Source organism: Sminthopsis crassicaudata, chromosome 2 (genome assembly GCF_048593235.1).
Source record: "Sminthopsis crassicaudata isolate SCR6 chromosome 2, ASM4859323v1, whole genome shotgun sequence".
Taxonomy (NCBI): domain Eukaryota; kingdom Metazoa; phylum Chordata; class Mammalia; order Dasyuromorphia; family Dasyuridae; genus Sminthopsis; species Sminthopsis crassicaudata.
In genome coordinates, this window is record NC_133618.1 from 253,179,542 (window position 1) to 253,192,233 (window position 12,692).

General features: G+C 35.9%; 1 long non-coding RNA gene across 2 annotated transcripts in view; it reads left to right on the top strand.

Moving 5' to 3' along the window:
* The window catches only part of LOC141555715 (uncharacterized), a 183,936-nt gene extending 175,145 nt beyond the window's left edge, over positions 1 to 8,791 (top strand). For both annotated transcript variants that reach the window (XR_012486301.1, XR_012486302.1), the window contains exons 3-4: positions 5,382 to 5,497; positions 8,616 to 8,791. This is a non-coding gene — a long non-coding RNA (uncharacterized LOC141555715). The remainder of the gene's footprint in view (positions 1 to 5,381; positions 5,498 to 8,615) is intronic.
* Positions 8,792 to 12,692: the final 3,901 nt, after the last annotated feature.

The following is a 12,692-nucleotide window of genomic DNA, read 5'->3' on the forward strand; positions in this document are numbered from 1 at the left end:
CATAAATAGAAAAAAGGAAAAAAAAAATACACTTTTCACACCTGAAAGAATTCCTGGAAAGAAAATAATGGTCAAGTTTCAAAGCCCCTAGGTTAAAGATAAAATATTGGAAGCAACAAGAAAAGAAAAAAAATTATTTAAATAAATAAATATCAAAAATAAATATCAGTTATAAGAAGGATTATATAAGACCTAGCAACTACTACATTCAAGAACTGTAGTTCTTGGACTACTATATTTCATAGAGCAAAAGAGCTAGGGGTTATGCTGAAGGGTAAATTACCCAGCAGAGTTAAATATAATCCTGAATTTAAAAAAATAGATATTTAACAAACTGAAAGCTTTCAAATATTTTGACAAAATAGCAGAACTGAAGGGAAATTTTGATGTATAACCTCTAAGAGAAAGATTAAATAAACATTAAGGACCCAATTATAAGGGACTTAAGTTCAATTCATTTACTTCTTACACATGAAAAAAAATTTTTTTTATGATTGTCATTTTCATTTGAGTAGTTTGAAAGAAAGGCTTGGACTGACCTGTGTATGATGAGATGATGTGTGTGTGTGTGTATGTGTGTAGAGATAAAAAAGGAACCAAAAAAAAAAAAAAAAAAACTAGTAGGGGGAGAGAAGATAGTGCTGAAACCTTAGTCTCATCCGGAATGGCTTAAAAAGGAAACAACATAAGTATCTAGAAGGGCATAAAAGTTTTCTAAATTCAGACAGAAATAAGAGGGCAAGGGGATAAGGTGAAGAGGTAGAGGATAAGGGAGAGAATAGGAGAGCAAGGTAGCTGATAGTAGCAAAGCAGAAGAATAAGGAGGGATAGAAATAGGATGAAAAGGATAGTGAGGAAAATAAGTAATTATAGTTTAGAATGTGAATTGGATGAATTCACCCCTAAAATGGAAACAGAAAGTAGATTTAAAATTTGAACTCAACAATATGTTACTTTCAGAAAATGTTACAAGAAGGAGAGATACATATAAACGTAAAATAAAGATTGGGCAGAATTTGTTTTGTAAAACAAACAAAACAAAATAAAACCAGGAGTAGTAATCATGATGTCAGAAAAAATTATTAAAATAGATTTAGTCAGAAGAGAAAAATAGGAAAACTATACTATATATCAGCCATATTAAGATTTTTAGAATATTTAACTAGACAGTGTAGGATTGGAATATTGCTGTGGTATATGAAATAATGAGCTAATAGATTTAGAAAAATATATAAAGACTTGAACTTATAAACGAAGATGCTATCTCCTTTAAGAGAAAAGAGAACAAGAAAAGAGGATAGTATGGTCTTATGTATATATGTATATATGTGTGTATATATATATATATATACACACATATATACATATATATAATAGATATGTCTATCTATTGATCTATCTTTATGCTTAATTGTGGTAGAGTAGAGGGAGAAAAAGGAAAATAAAGAGAACAAAAGAAAATCTACAAGGAAACAAAGGTGGATATAATGTGTAGTATTTATTTCAAGGTTTTCTTGAAACGGACATTTATATTTTGAATCCTTTCTTACATTTTGCTGTGCACATGGCAATGCTTTTTTTTCTTTTCTTATTAAAATTAAAATTAAAAAATAGAAATCAGACAACAACAAAAGATTGAGCACAAATGAAAGGTCAGTGAGGAAAGAAATATTAAAGATCCATGAGAGAGTAGAAATGGTTGATAGATTAATGACCCAAAGGAGATGAAAATCAAAGAACTTTATCAAGGTAGAAGAAGAGCTCTACCCTTCCTGAGATTTGCAAACCCACAGATTTAGAGCTAGAAAGTTAGAGGAGTTTGATTTCTGAGGAAGGGAAGAAAAGATGGAAAGAAGGAAAGGAAGGAAGGAAGGAAGGAAGGAAGGAAGGAAGGAAGGAAGGAAGGAAGGAAGGAAGGAAGGAAGGAAGGAAGGAAGGAAGGAAGGAAGGAAGGAAGGAAGGAAGGAAGGAAGGAAGGAAGGAAGGAAGGAAGGAAGGAAGGAAGGAAGGAAGGAAGGAAGGAATGGAGGGAGGGAAGGAGAGAAGGAAGGAGGGAGGAAGAGAAAAAGAAAGAGGGAAGGATGGAAAGAGGGAGGGAAAGAAAGGAGGGAGGGAAGGAGGGAGAGAAGGAAAGAAGGAAAAAGGGAGGGAAGGAAAGGAGGAAGGGAAGGACAGAAGGAAGAAAGGAAGTAAAGAAGGAAGGAGTGAAGGAAGAATGAAAGAAGAAGAGATGAAGGCAAGAAAGATGGGAGGAAGGGAAGAAGTATGGCTTATAATTTTGAAAAGCTTCAAGGAATGGAATCAGACTATAGGGCACCAGACAGTCTCAATCTTGTCAGCAAAGGAGGAATCTGAGTCATCCACTGGTAAAGATGAGGAAAGGCTTGTGGTGAGGCTCTAAGAGAAATGAAGTTTGAAGTAACTGCTGTGGAAGAAGAGACAGGGATTCTGTTAAGAACAAAACTTCTTCAGAGTAGAAAGGGAAAAGGAGATTTTTTTTTTTACCCCTCTAAGAACTGCCAGAAGGAAACCAAATCCTTTACCCCATCTGCATTGGCACTATGGCCGATACATTGTAACGACATGAAAATGAATAGAATAAGCGGACTGAGTGACATTGTTATTAACCTTTGTTCCCTCAATAAATCATGCCAAAGAGCAGCAATTACTCCTGTTCTTGACAAATACTGCTTACATAGCAGATCTCCCTCTGTTCCTGCCCTCTCTTTCTCTCCCACAAATGGAGCTTCCACTCAGAGGTTTAGAAAGTGACTGGGCAGAATAATGCAGACAGAACAGATCTCACATCAGCACTGCACGTGCCCTTTTACCATCAAGCTCTAAGCAAGTTACTTTGGCTGCTTTAACCCATACCTAAGCATTCATTCCTAGAGAAGTCCCTTCATCCCAGAATCAGGATCTTAATGTGGGAAGGTTGTTCAGCTTCTCTACTGCCAACAATCGAGGAAGAAGAGGGGATTCTCCTCTTTAGACCATCACCTTAGGACCACAGCATCACGCCTTTGTTCTCTCTAGTGCCTCCTCCATTCTTCCCACCTCTACACTCTCCCTTCCCCCCTTCCATAGAAAATAAATCATCAGAACCTTACACTGGCAGCCAGCTGTTTAGGACTGCAGACTATTTTACTCCAGTGTAAAGAATTCTGAGGTACAAACTACACGCGTGTATATGAACATACACACACACCCAAAGACAGTGTTCCTAAAGCCTTATTGTATTTTAAATTTTAATATGCTTAAAATTTAGGGGATACTATATATAAGCATGCATATGTATATTATAAGTTCTTCTGAGTATATATAAATTGTTATATATTATATAATGCATGTGCCTATGTATGATAGATATATGTATATATGTACATATATAAATGTGTTTATATGTGAATATGCATGTATTTATTTATACACACATATATATGTGTGTATATGTATATGTATATGTATATACCCAAAAGCCCAGACCCTCAGCCAAATTGATGAGGATATTTCCTCCCCTAGTGTGGTGCACATCCTTTCCTGCATATCACTGTGACTTTCGCCTATGTCTTTCTATAAGTCTGCCAGAATGTGTTGGGAGCTTTCCTTCCTTTTTTTTCCCAATGTTTTTCATTTTAGGGAGATGTCTATGATTTAACTGGAGACTCACTGGAAGGAACCTCTCCTTATCACGTACATTGATTTCTGCTCTATAATTTCTAATCTTGGAGACTTTGCTGGGGTTCTTGGAAGGGCTCAATGGCTTGCTCACATTCACATGGCCAGTATTTTTTGACTCTGAAGCTGACTCCCTTTCCACTAAATCACATTGTCTCTTTCTCTTGATGTCACAAGAAAAGTATCACAGTACATGGATTGTCCAGTGAGTTCCTTCATTCACCATATAACCACCCTATCTTCTTTTCAATCATATATTCCTCTAAACATATACAGCTGGGTGGTATTATAGTACACAGAGCGCTGAGTCTATGGAATCAGGAAGACCCAAGTTCAGATCCAGCCTCAGACATTTTTTATCTATGTGACCCTGGGCAATTCAGTTAACTTCTGCTTGTCTCAATTTCCTCATTTGTAAAACAAGGATGATAATGGTACCACGCTCCCAGGGTTGTTGTGAGGATCAAGTGAGATAATGCTTATCACATTCCCTGATACATAATAAAAACTATATAAATCTTAGCATCATCTTTTGATGACATCCTTTACTCTGATTTTTTTTTTGCAGCTTCTTATTAAGCATTATATCCCACTCTATATATGTTTTAATTGCCTTCTAAATGATATTCAATAGAATTATATAAATAAATAAATAAAGCCATATCCAAGAAAACAAATTTCAGGTATACAGCATAAGTAATAAATTCAGCATGGTCCAGAGTTACATATAAATTTCCTCACTGATCTGACCTTCCTGGCAGAAGTGTCTCCCTTCTCTGAACCCGTGGCTTCATTTCTGTATACCACTGCTAAGTGAATCTGCCTTTAAGACTGTTTATTTATCACAATATCATCTGCTCAAAAAGCTTCTTTGTAGCTCAGCAAAAAAAAGGTCTTCATTCTAGCACTATCTAGCCTCATCCTTAGTAGCCAACCTTATTTTCTACTACTTTCTTATATTCCTCCCTCAGTGGATTGACCTAGAATTGCAGATATATGAGATACCTAACTTAAGTGACAGAGTCCATAGCTAATGAGGAGCTTCATTAAGCCCTCCAGTGATTCTTTTGGCAGAGAAGGAAAGGGTTGGCTCTAGAATTGTCCTAATTCTTTGATTCCTCAACCATTGAGGTAGAACTTAATAAACTTCTATTGACCAGAATATATAATTCACTGTCCAACCATGTCAAAAAATAGAAAGATCACAATACTGACTCTACCCTAATTACCAATCCGCCTCATCCCCCAAATACTGAAGATGTCTTCTTCACAGGCATTAAGAAAATAGTTGTATGAACCTGTCCCTAAAGCCTGATATGTCATGGTAGACATGGCAGGTCATAGATTATGGAGAAATTGAACAAAGATTCCTAAATACACAGTGTAGTGCTGGAATGGGCTAGTGAAGCCTTTATACACAAACATACACATACACACACACACCATGCACACATGCATACATCTTATTTGGATTCCTTAAAATTTGGGTCATTTTCCTCTGAATATGAGACATACATATGGCTTACCCCACGCAGAAATGCTGTAGGAAACAGGGCGCCCCAGAAACCCAACAGTCTGTCTATCCACCTCAGGTTCTGGCATACCCTTGGCCACAACCCAAATCTGGGGGAAAATCTCTGTCCACCTAGAGCAATATTTCTGATGAGAAATTCTTTAACAATACTATTTCCAATTCTTCCTAGTGTCAAATGGTGCCCCAGGAAGGAGCATGCAGCTGATCCAGTTATCCCCTAAAATAAGTAAGATTCTAGGATAACTAAATTGAATAGCAGAGTCATGGACTACAGAATGCAAGAGGGTAAGTCAAGGGACCACAATTTGCCGGGTAGCTATTGGATCCATGATCCTGTATTTGTTGTCTCTGCTTATGATGAATGCCTAAGCCTTTCTGCAAAAGGCCTCCTTTTGAGTATCACACTGTTTATTAAGGAATCACTTGTCACCCTGGCTTCATTTCTGATGGCTTTCAAAGGGAAGGTGACCTTTGTTTTAGGTCAGCTTGAATCTAATTTGGGAAGAAGATTTCAGGGCCAGTGTGTCTAGGTGACTTATGGGCTTGGAGTTGACTTTATTCCCCCAATCTTATTAAGAACCTATTACCAAATAAACACCCTTGCAAGGCATATAAGGTGATGAGTGAGACAGTCTTTATTGGAGAGTGAGAGTATTTGTGAGAAAAAGAAACAGAGAAGGGTCAATTGTCCATCAATCACTCAGGACAGCAGCAGCAGCACAGAGAAACTCCAGAAAGGATATGTTTTCTTCTGGTGAGCAAATGTCAAGCATCAGCTTTCCTGGGAATATCTAAACTTCCTCCTGGCATATCTTCATTGGGATTCAGTTTTTCATATTACTGTTTCATGGGCAAACAAAGCGGGTGCTTCTGATGCACAGGAGTGAGCAGATTCTGACCCCGACATCACGGCATGATACATTTTGGAAGCTGTTGGGTATCAAAGGAGGTTTTGCTCCACTCAGATTTCTTAAAAACACACACACACACACACACACACACACACACACACACACACACTCCAAAAACATATGTATGACAAGCTTCAAGGGGGAGAGATGGGGAAAAAAGGTCATGAAGAAAAGAGCTCCCTGCTACACAATGGTTTTTCTCAAATGATAAACATAAAAAAAAAAACCCTAGCAGCCGATATGATGCTAATGCTTCTTAGGCCTGTCACAAGTGAAAGCAGCTCCTTGCTGTCAATTACCGGGGGGACAGCTGGAGTCTCTCCTCTCCCTGTCAGGATGTGGACATATTGCATGTCAGAAGGAAGGTAACAAATTCACCAGGACAGCATCACCATCTGTCACTAGCGGAGCCACCACGGGAACAAAGGGTCAGGCCTGCAGTGGGAAGAGAAGGCCCCATTCGACACCACCCCATTCTGCCTTCCCTTAGAAAATCCCTACTGAACCCGACAGAGCCCCTAACTCTGCAAAACTCAGGCCTAGAATGCTTGTCTTAGGGAAGATCAGATCCCTAGAAAAATACCAGAATGGGCCTGGGCTGAAAGAGTTCACACTCTCTAATCTCCACCAGTGATACCCCTGATAAGACCAAATTGTTTTCATGAGACAAGCATAAGCTTAAAAGACTTTTTTTTTTTTTTTTTTTTTTTTTACTGTAAGTGACAGTTCTGATTTTGTCACTAACTGGCTAGGTAAACATTGAGTTAGTCATTTAAACTCCCTGCCCTCAATTTTCTTACCTGGAAAAGAAAAAGAAAGTCATTATTGAACTAGTAGTGTCTGAAGTCTTTTTCTAAATCTGACATTCTGAGCTCTGTGTCTAAGGCCATATGAGAACACCATCCTCTGGTCCCTTACACTCATCAAGGCTAGTCCTTTTGTGATGATTTTACAAGATTTGCCTCTCCCCAAAGGGCCTAGATACTAGATAAATGTCCACGCGTATATGTTTGCTTTTATGAATATTATTTAGTTGTTCCATAGATCTTAGCCCATTCCCATAAAGGCATAGTTATCCACTTAGTATTTTACTGAAACAAATTAAAATAAAATCAATTGCATTCTCTTATTCTTATCACTATCTCTGTATATTTGGATGGAGAATGTTACTTTCTTTTTTAAAAAAAATCAGAAAAATAATTCTTTCTTCAAGATAATGATAAAGAGCTGGCTTCCAAGCCAAGAAAAGCTGTGTTTAAGTCTTTCCTCTTTCACATGACACATGTATGGCCCTGTACAAGTCATTTATATTCTCTCTGTTCCCAGGACATTCTCTAAGATGATAATTTGCCAAGAAGATAACAGTCTTCGTTGGTCAAGGGAGTTTCTTACCAGAAACTCTTTATACTGATGAAATCACAGGTTCTTTTAACAAAATTGAAGGTGGATCAGTAATAACTGGTATAGGAGACTAGACTCAGAGCCTCCTCATCAAAGCTGAACAATAGAGCAGCAGCAGCAGCAGCAAAAGATAGAACAGGAATAATTTCCTTTCGCTTGATAGGAATGTCCAGTTTACTATGACCTCCACTAGCTTGTTTCTGTCACCACATGATGTTATTGTAGGGACCCTGGGTTCTCAGAGGCTATGCTCAGCCTGCAGAAGGTCTTCCCCAAGCAGTAAAGGTTTTGAGTAAGGGGCAAGAAACAGATTGTATGTTTCCTTGGAGAAGTACCAGCTTTCAGCCAGCCAAATTGGCCTTTTTATCATTCTTTAGAAAAAAGTACTCTGAGTCTCCCACCTCTGTACCTTTTTACTGGCTTATCCCCCAGGCCTGGCATGCATTTCCTTGGCACCTCCATCTCTCAAAATCCTTAATTTCTTTTAAGCCTCAGCTCAAGTAACACTTGCTGCATGGGGCCTTTTGTGATGCTTCCAGCTGCCAGTACCTTCTTTTCCAAATTGCCTTATATAGATTGTGTATTTATACATATATCTATATATCATCACATATATTTCCGTGTATGTATGTATTTATGTACGTATACAAATCTATATATCCCAGTTGCCCCCAGTTTAAAATAAATGGGTTTTGGTTTTTATCTTTCTATTCTCAATACCTACCATAGTGATTGGCACATAATAGGCAATTTTAAAATGTTGAGTGAGTAAAACTAATAGCAAAGAAACCAGGTTGACTTCATTTTTCTGGTCACTTTTGTAGAGGAAGAACAGTTGTATTGTGCATAAGTGAAGGGAAAATTCACATCAATGAACCCACAGATCCTTTCAATTAATTAGCTTGACCACAAAGAACTGCACCCACACAAACCACAGTTTATAGTTATTTTTTTTCAATTTCTTATGTCTTCTCTCTCCCTGCCAATGAGCAGAAATTAATATATAATGTACAACAAAATATGTTTGATATTTTACAATAGAATTTTTACAAATGACTTTATCCCTTTTTTTCTTGGCTTTTTGTTTTTAGAAATGGACAAGTTCTGGAAGGCAATTTGGAGTTATACTAACGAAGTGACTAAAGTGTCAATAATCTTCAAATCAGAGATCCCACTGCTAGACATCTGTCCCAATGAGATCAAAAATAAAAAAGCTCCAAATCCACCTATAATTGTATAACAATATTTTTTTCTGGTAGCAAAGAACTAAAAACAAAGTAGGTATCCATCAATTGGAGAATGACTAGACAGATTATAGTACATGAATGTGATAGAATATTACAGCACTATAAGAAATAATGATTATGAAGACTTCGGAGAAGTATAGAAAGAGACAAACAAAAAAGAGGAAAGCAGAACCAGGAATATTATACACACACCCACATATATATATATATATATATATATTATATAGATATAGATATATGTTATATAGAGATAGAGATAGATAATATGTGTGCATATATCTGTATATTATTATAGCAATGCAAATGAAAAAAATTAAGTGAATGATGTGATAATAAAAATGATTAATATTGTCCCCCAAAAGAGCAAAGAGAATATATTGCTCTCCTTTTTTTCCAGAAGTCAAAACTAGGAGCAACTAGAAACGTGGAACATTGCATTATATTGTCACAGCTGGTTGGTATGTTGGTTAGTTTTGTCAAATAATTCTGTCTTACTGTCTCTAACTCAGATTTTTAAAAGTTGAATTTATTACATACTTTTACTTTTTCCATTTTTTCTTTTTCAAGAATTTGTTAATGTCCCACCCACCTCTACCCTTCCACTCCCATTAAGCAAATTTAGCAACAACAAAAATCCTTCTCTCTCTCTCTCTCTCTCTCTCTCTCTCTCTCTCTCTCTCTCTCTCTCTCTCTCTCTCTCTCTATATATATATATATATATATATATATATATATATATATATATATATATATATATATATATATATACATATATATATATATATATATACCATTATATCATACAGGAAAAAAATAAACAAACAAAAACATTGGCCAAGTCTGAAAATATTAATTTCTTCCTTCATTTTAAATTGATTATCTCTCTGTCACGAAGTGAATGGTGTGTGACTCATCATTTATCATTGTATTGATCAGAGTTCTAAAATCTTTCCAAAATTGTTTTTTTTTTCTTTATCATGTTGTTACTTTTGTATTACATAAGCTATTCCCCTAGTTCCTCCCACTGTACTCTGCACCATTTTACAAAGATCATTTATTCTGAGATTGTTCATCACATCAATTCTTATGGCACTATTATATCATATCTTATGTTATAATATTAATATACCACCATTCCCCAATAGGGGAAAATCCCCCTAGTTTCTAATTTTTGGCTACCATGAAAAGAACTCATGTATATAGACATACAGAGAGAGAGAGAGAGAGAGAGAGAGAGAGAGAGAGAGAGAGAGAGATCCTTTTCCTCCTATGATTTCTTTGGGAAATTGGCTCACTAGTAGTGTATAGCTGGGTCAAAGAGTGTAATTCTTGGCATAATTCCAAATTTTCTTTCCCTTTGGAAAAAACACTCTGGATAGAGGAGCAGGGAAGAATATATTGGAAAATGATGATGCAAAAAACAAAATTTATTAACAATGTTTATATAAAAGGTTTAAAAAAGAAATGAGCAGGTAAAAATTATTCTTGACCATCTGGATATAAGATAGGATGGTTAAAAAGTAAAAAGTATTTAAAGTGAAGTTAGAAGATCTAGAATCAAATCCATTCACCACTTTTCTAACTTAAGCCAAGTCTCTAAGCCTCTATGAATTTCTATCTATGGATTGTAAAATGGAGAGTGGAGTAGATAACTTCAGATATGTCTTCTATTTCCACAGCCATGATCCCCCCTCATCTTATAAGTAGGAAAACAAGAGAAATTGAGTTGCTTTTCCAAGATCAAAGAACATGTTAGTTTCCAGTATGGTCTTTGGCACACTGCCTCAAAGGAGGGAGAATCTCACTATTTATTCTATACCCCCTGTTAAAAAATTGTAAAGAAACAAAAAACAAAAACAAAAACTCATAAATATCACAGTTAGCCTTGTTCTGATGATCACCCATCCCCCAAATCCTAAATATTTTCCTGGATAATATTAGGTGTCATTGTAAGGCTGTAATAGAATTCAAATATTCCTAGCTCTGAGTCTAGTGCTCTATCCGTTGTTTCACCTATCTCTTTTTTTGCAGCAGGACTGAAAGTCAAGCAAACTTAAAGGCCTGCATAGTCAAATTAAGCGTGTGCACACACACACACACACACACACACACACACACACACACACAAATTCCAAAAGAAGTCAAGCAGAGTGTGATGAACACAGTGGCAACCATTACAACTCATATTTCTAGAAATCTTTAAGGTTGATCACGTACTTTATTTATAATAATTATGTGATGTAGGTTGTTAGTATCCCCATTTTTAAAAATAGTAAAAGTGTTTTTATTAAGTAGTATTAAATTTTGGAATTGCTTATAAATAACTTTATTTTATTCATTTTGATCCTCCTTTGTGATTTATTTGTTTGTTTGTTTAATTTTTTCCCTTAGTTACATTCAATTTTTTTTTTCATTTGTTTTTAAGATTTTTGAGTTCTGGGTTCTCTCCCTTATCCCCATTCACAATTGAGAAACCATTTTTGTGAAGTTATACAAAACATTTCCATAAAAGTCCAGTTGTGAAAGAAAACATAGATCCCTCACCCTAAAGAAAAAAAAAACTTTCAAGAAGAATTTAAAAAAAGAGAGAGATAGAGAGAATGCTTCAGTATGTATTCAGGCACAATCTGTTCCTTCTCTGGGTATGGATAGAATTTGTAGATGATTATACAACTGAAAATAGCAAAGTCATTTACAGCTGGTCATCCCAGAACATTGATGTTCCTTTGTATACAATATATTTCACTTTGTTCATGGAGAACTTTCCAGGTGTTTTTTCCCTGAGAGCAACTTGCTCATCAATTCCCAGAGAACAATAATATTCTATCATAAACATATACCACAGTTTATTGAGACATTCCCCAATTGATGGGCATCCCTTCAGTTTTCAACTATTTTTTGTCCTGAGAAGAGAGCTACTATAAATATTTTATATATACATACATACATATATATGTATGTCACTTTCCTTCTTTTCTTCCCTAGTAATGGTGTTGTTAGGTCAAAGAATATGCATGAATTTACAAGCCTTTGAATACAGATCAGATCTTTTCATCATTTATCAATTCGAAGCATGGCTCTTATTTTTTATAAATTTGACTCAGTCCCTCTATTTGAGAGATGAAGCTTGATCAGAGAAACTTGCTTCGAAAAATTTTGCAATCACTATTGCTAATTGTATTTGTCTCTCCCCATTCTCTCACTTTTCTCTTTTCTCTCTCTTTTCACCCTGTCCCTCCTACTTGCTACTCCTTCCCCCAATATGCCCTCTCTTTTATCACTCTCCCCCCTTCCCGTATCGTATTCCACTCCTATTTTTCTGCAGAGTAAGACAGATTTCTATACCCCATTGAGCATGCATGTTATTTTCTATTTGAGCCATTCCCTCTTCCCCTCCACTGTAAAAGCTTTTTCTTGACTTTTTTAATGGTATAATTTGCGCCATTCCATTTCTCCCTTTCCCTTTCTCCCAGTACATTCTTCTCTTACCCCTTACTTTCAACATTAAAAAAAAAAGTTATCTCTTCATATCAACTAACCCCCATGTACTTTGTCTATATATACTCCTGACTACCATAATAAAACTTTCTAATGAGTTATAAGTATCATCCTCTCATATAGGAATGTAAACAGATAAACCTTATTAAGTCACTTACGTTATCACTTTCCTGATTATCTACTTATGCTTCTCCAGAGTCCTGTATCTGAAAATAAAAATTTCCATTCAACTGTCTTTTTATAAAAAAAAAAAAAAAAAAAAAAAAAAAGTTTGAAAATCTTCTGTTTCATTGAATAACCACCTTTTCCTCTGAAAGTTTTGCTGGGTAAGTGATTCTTGGTGCCATACTAGCTCCATTGCTCTCCAGAATATCATATTCCAAGTCCTCTGGTCCTTTAATGTAGAAGCTGCTAAATATTGTA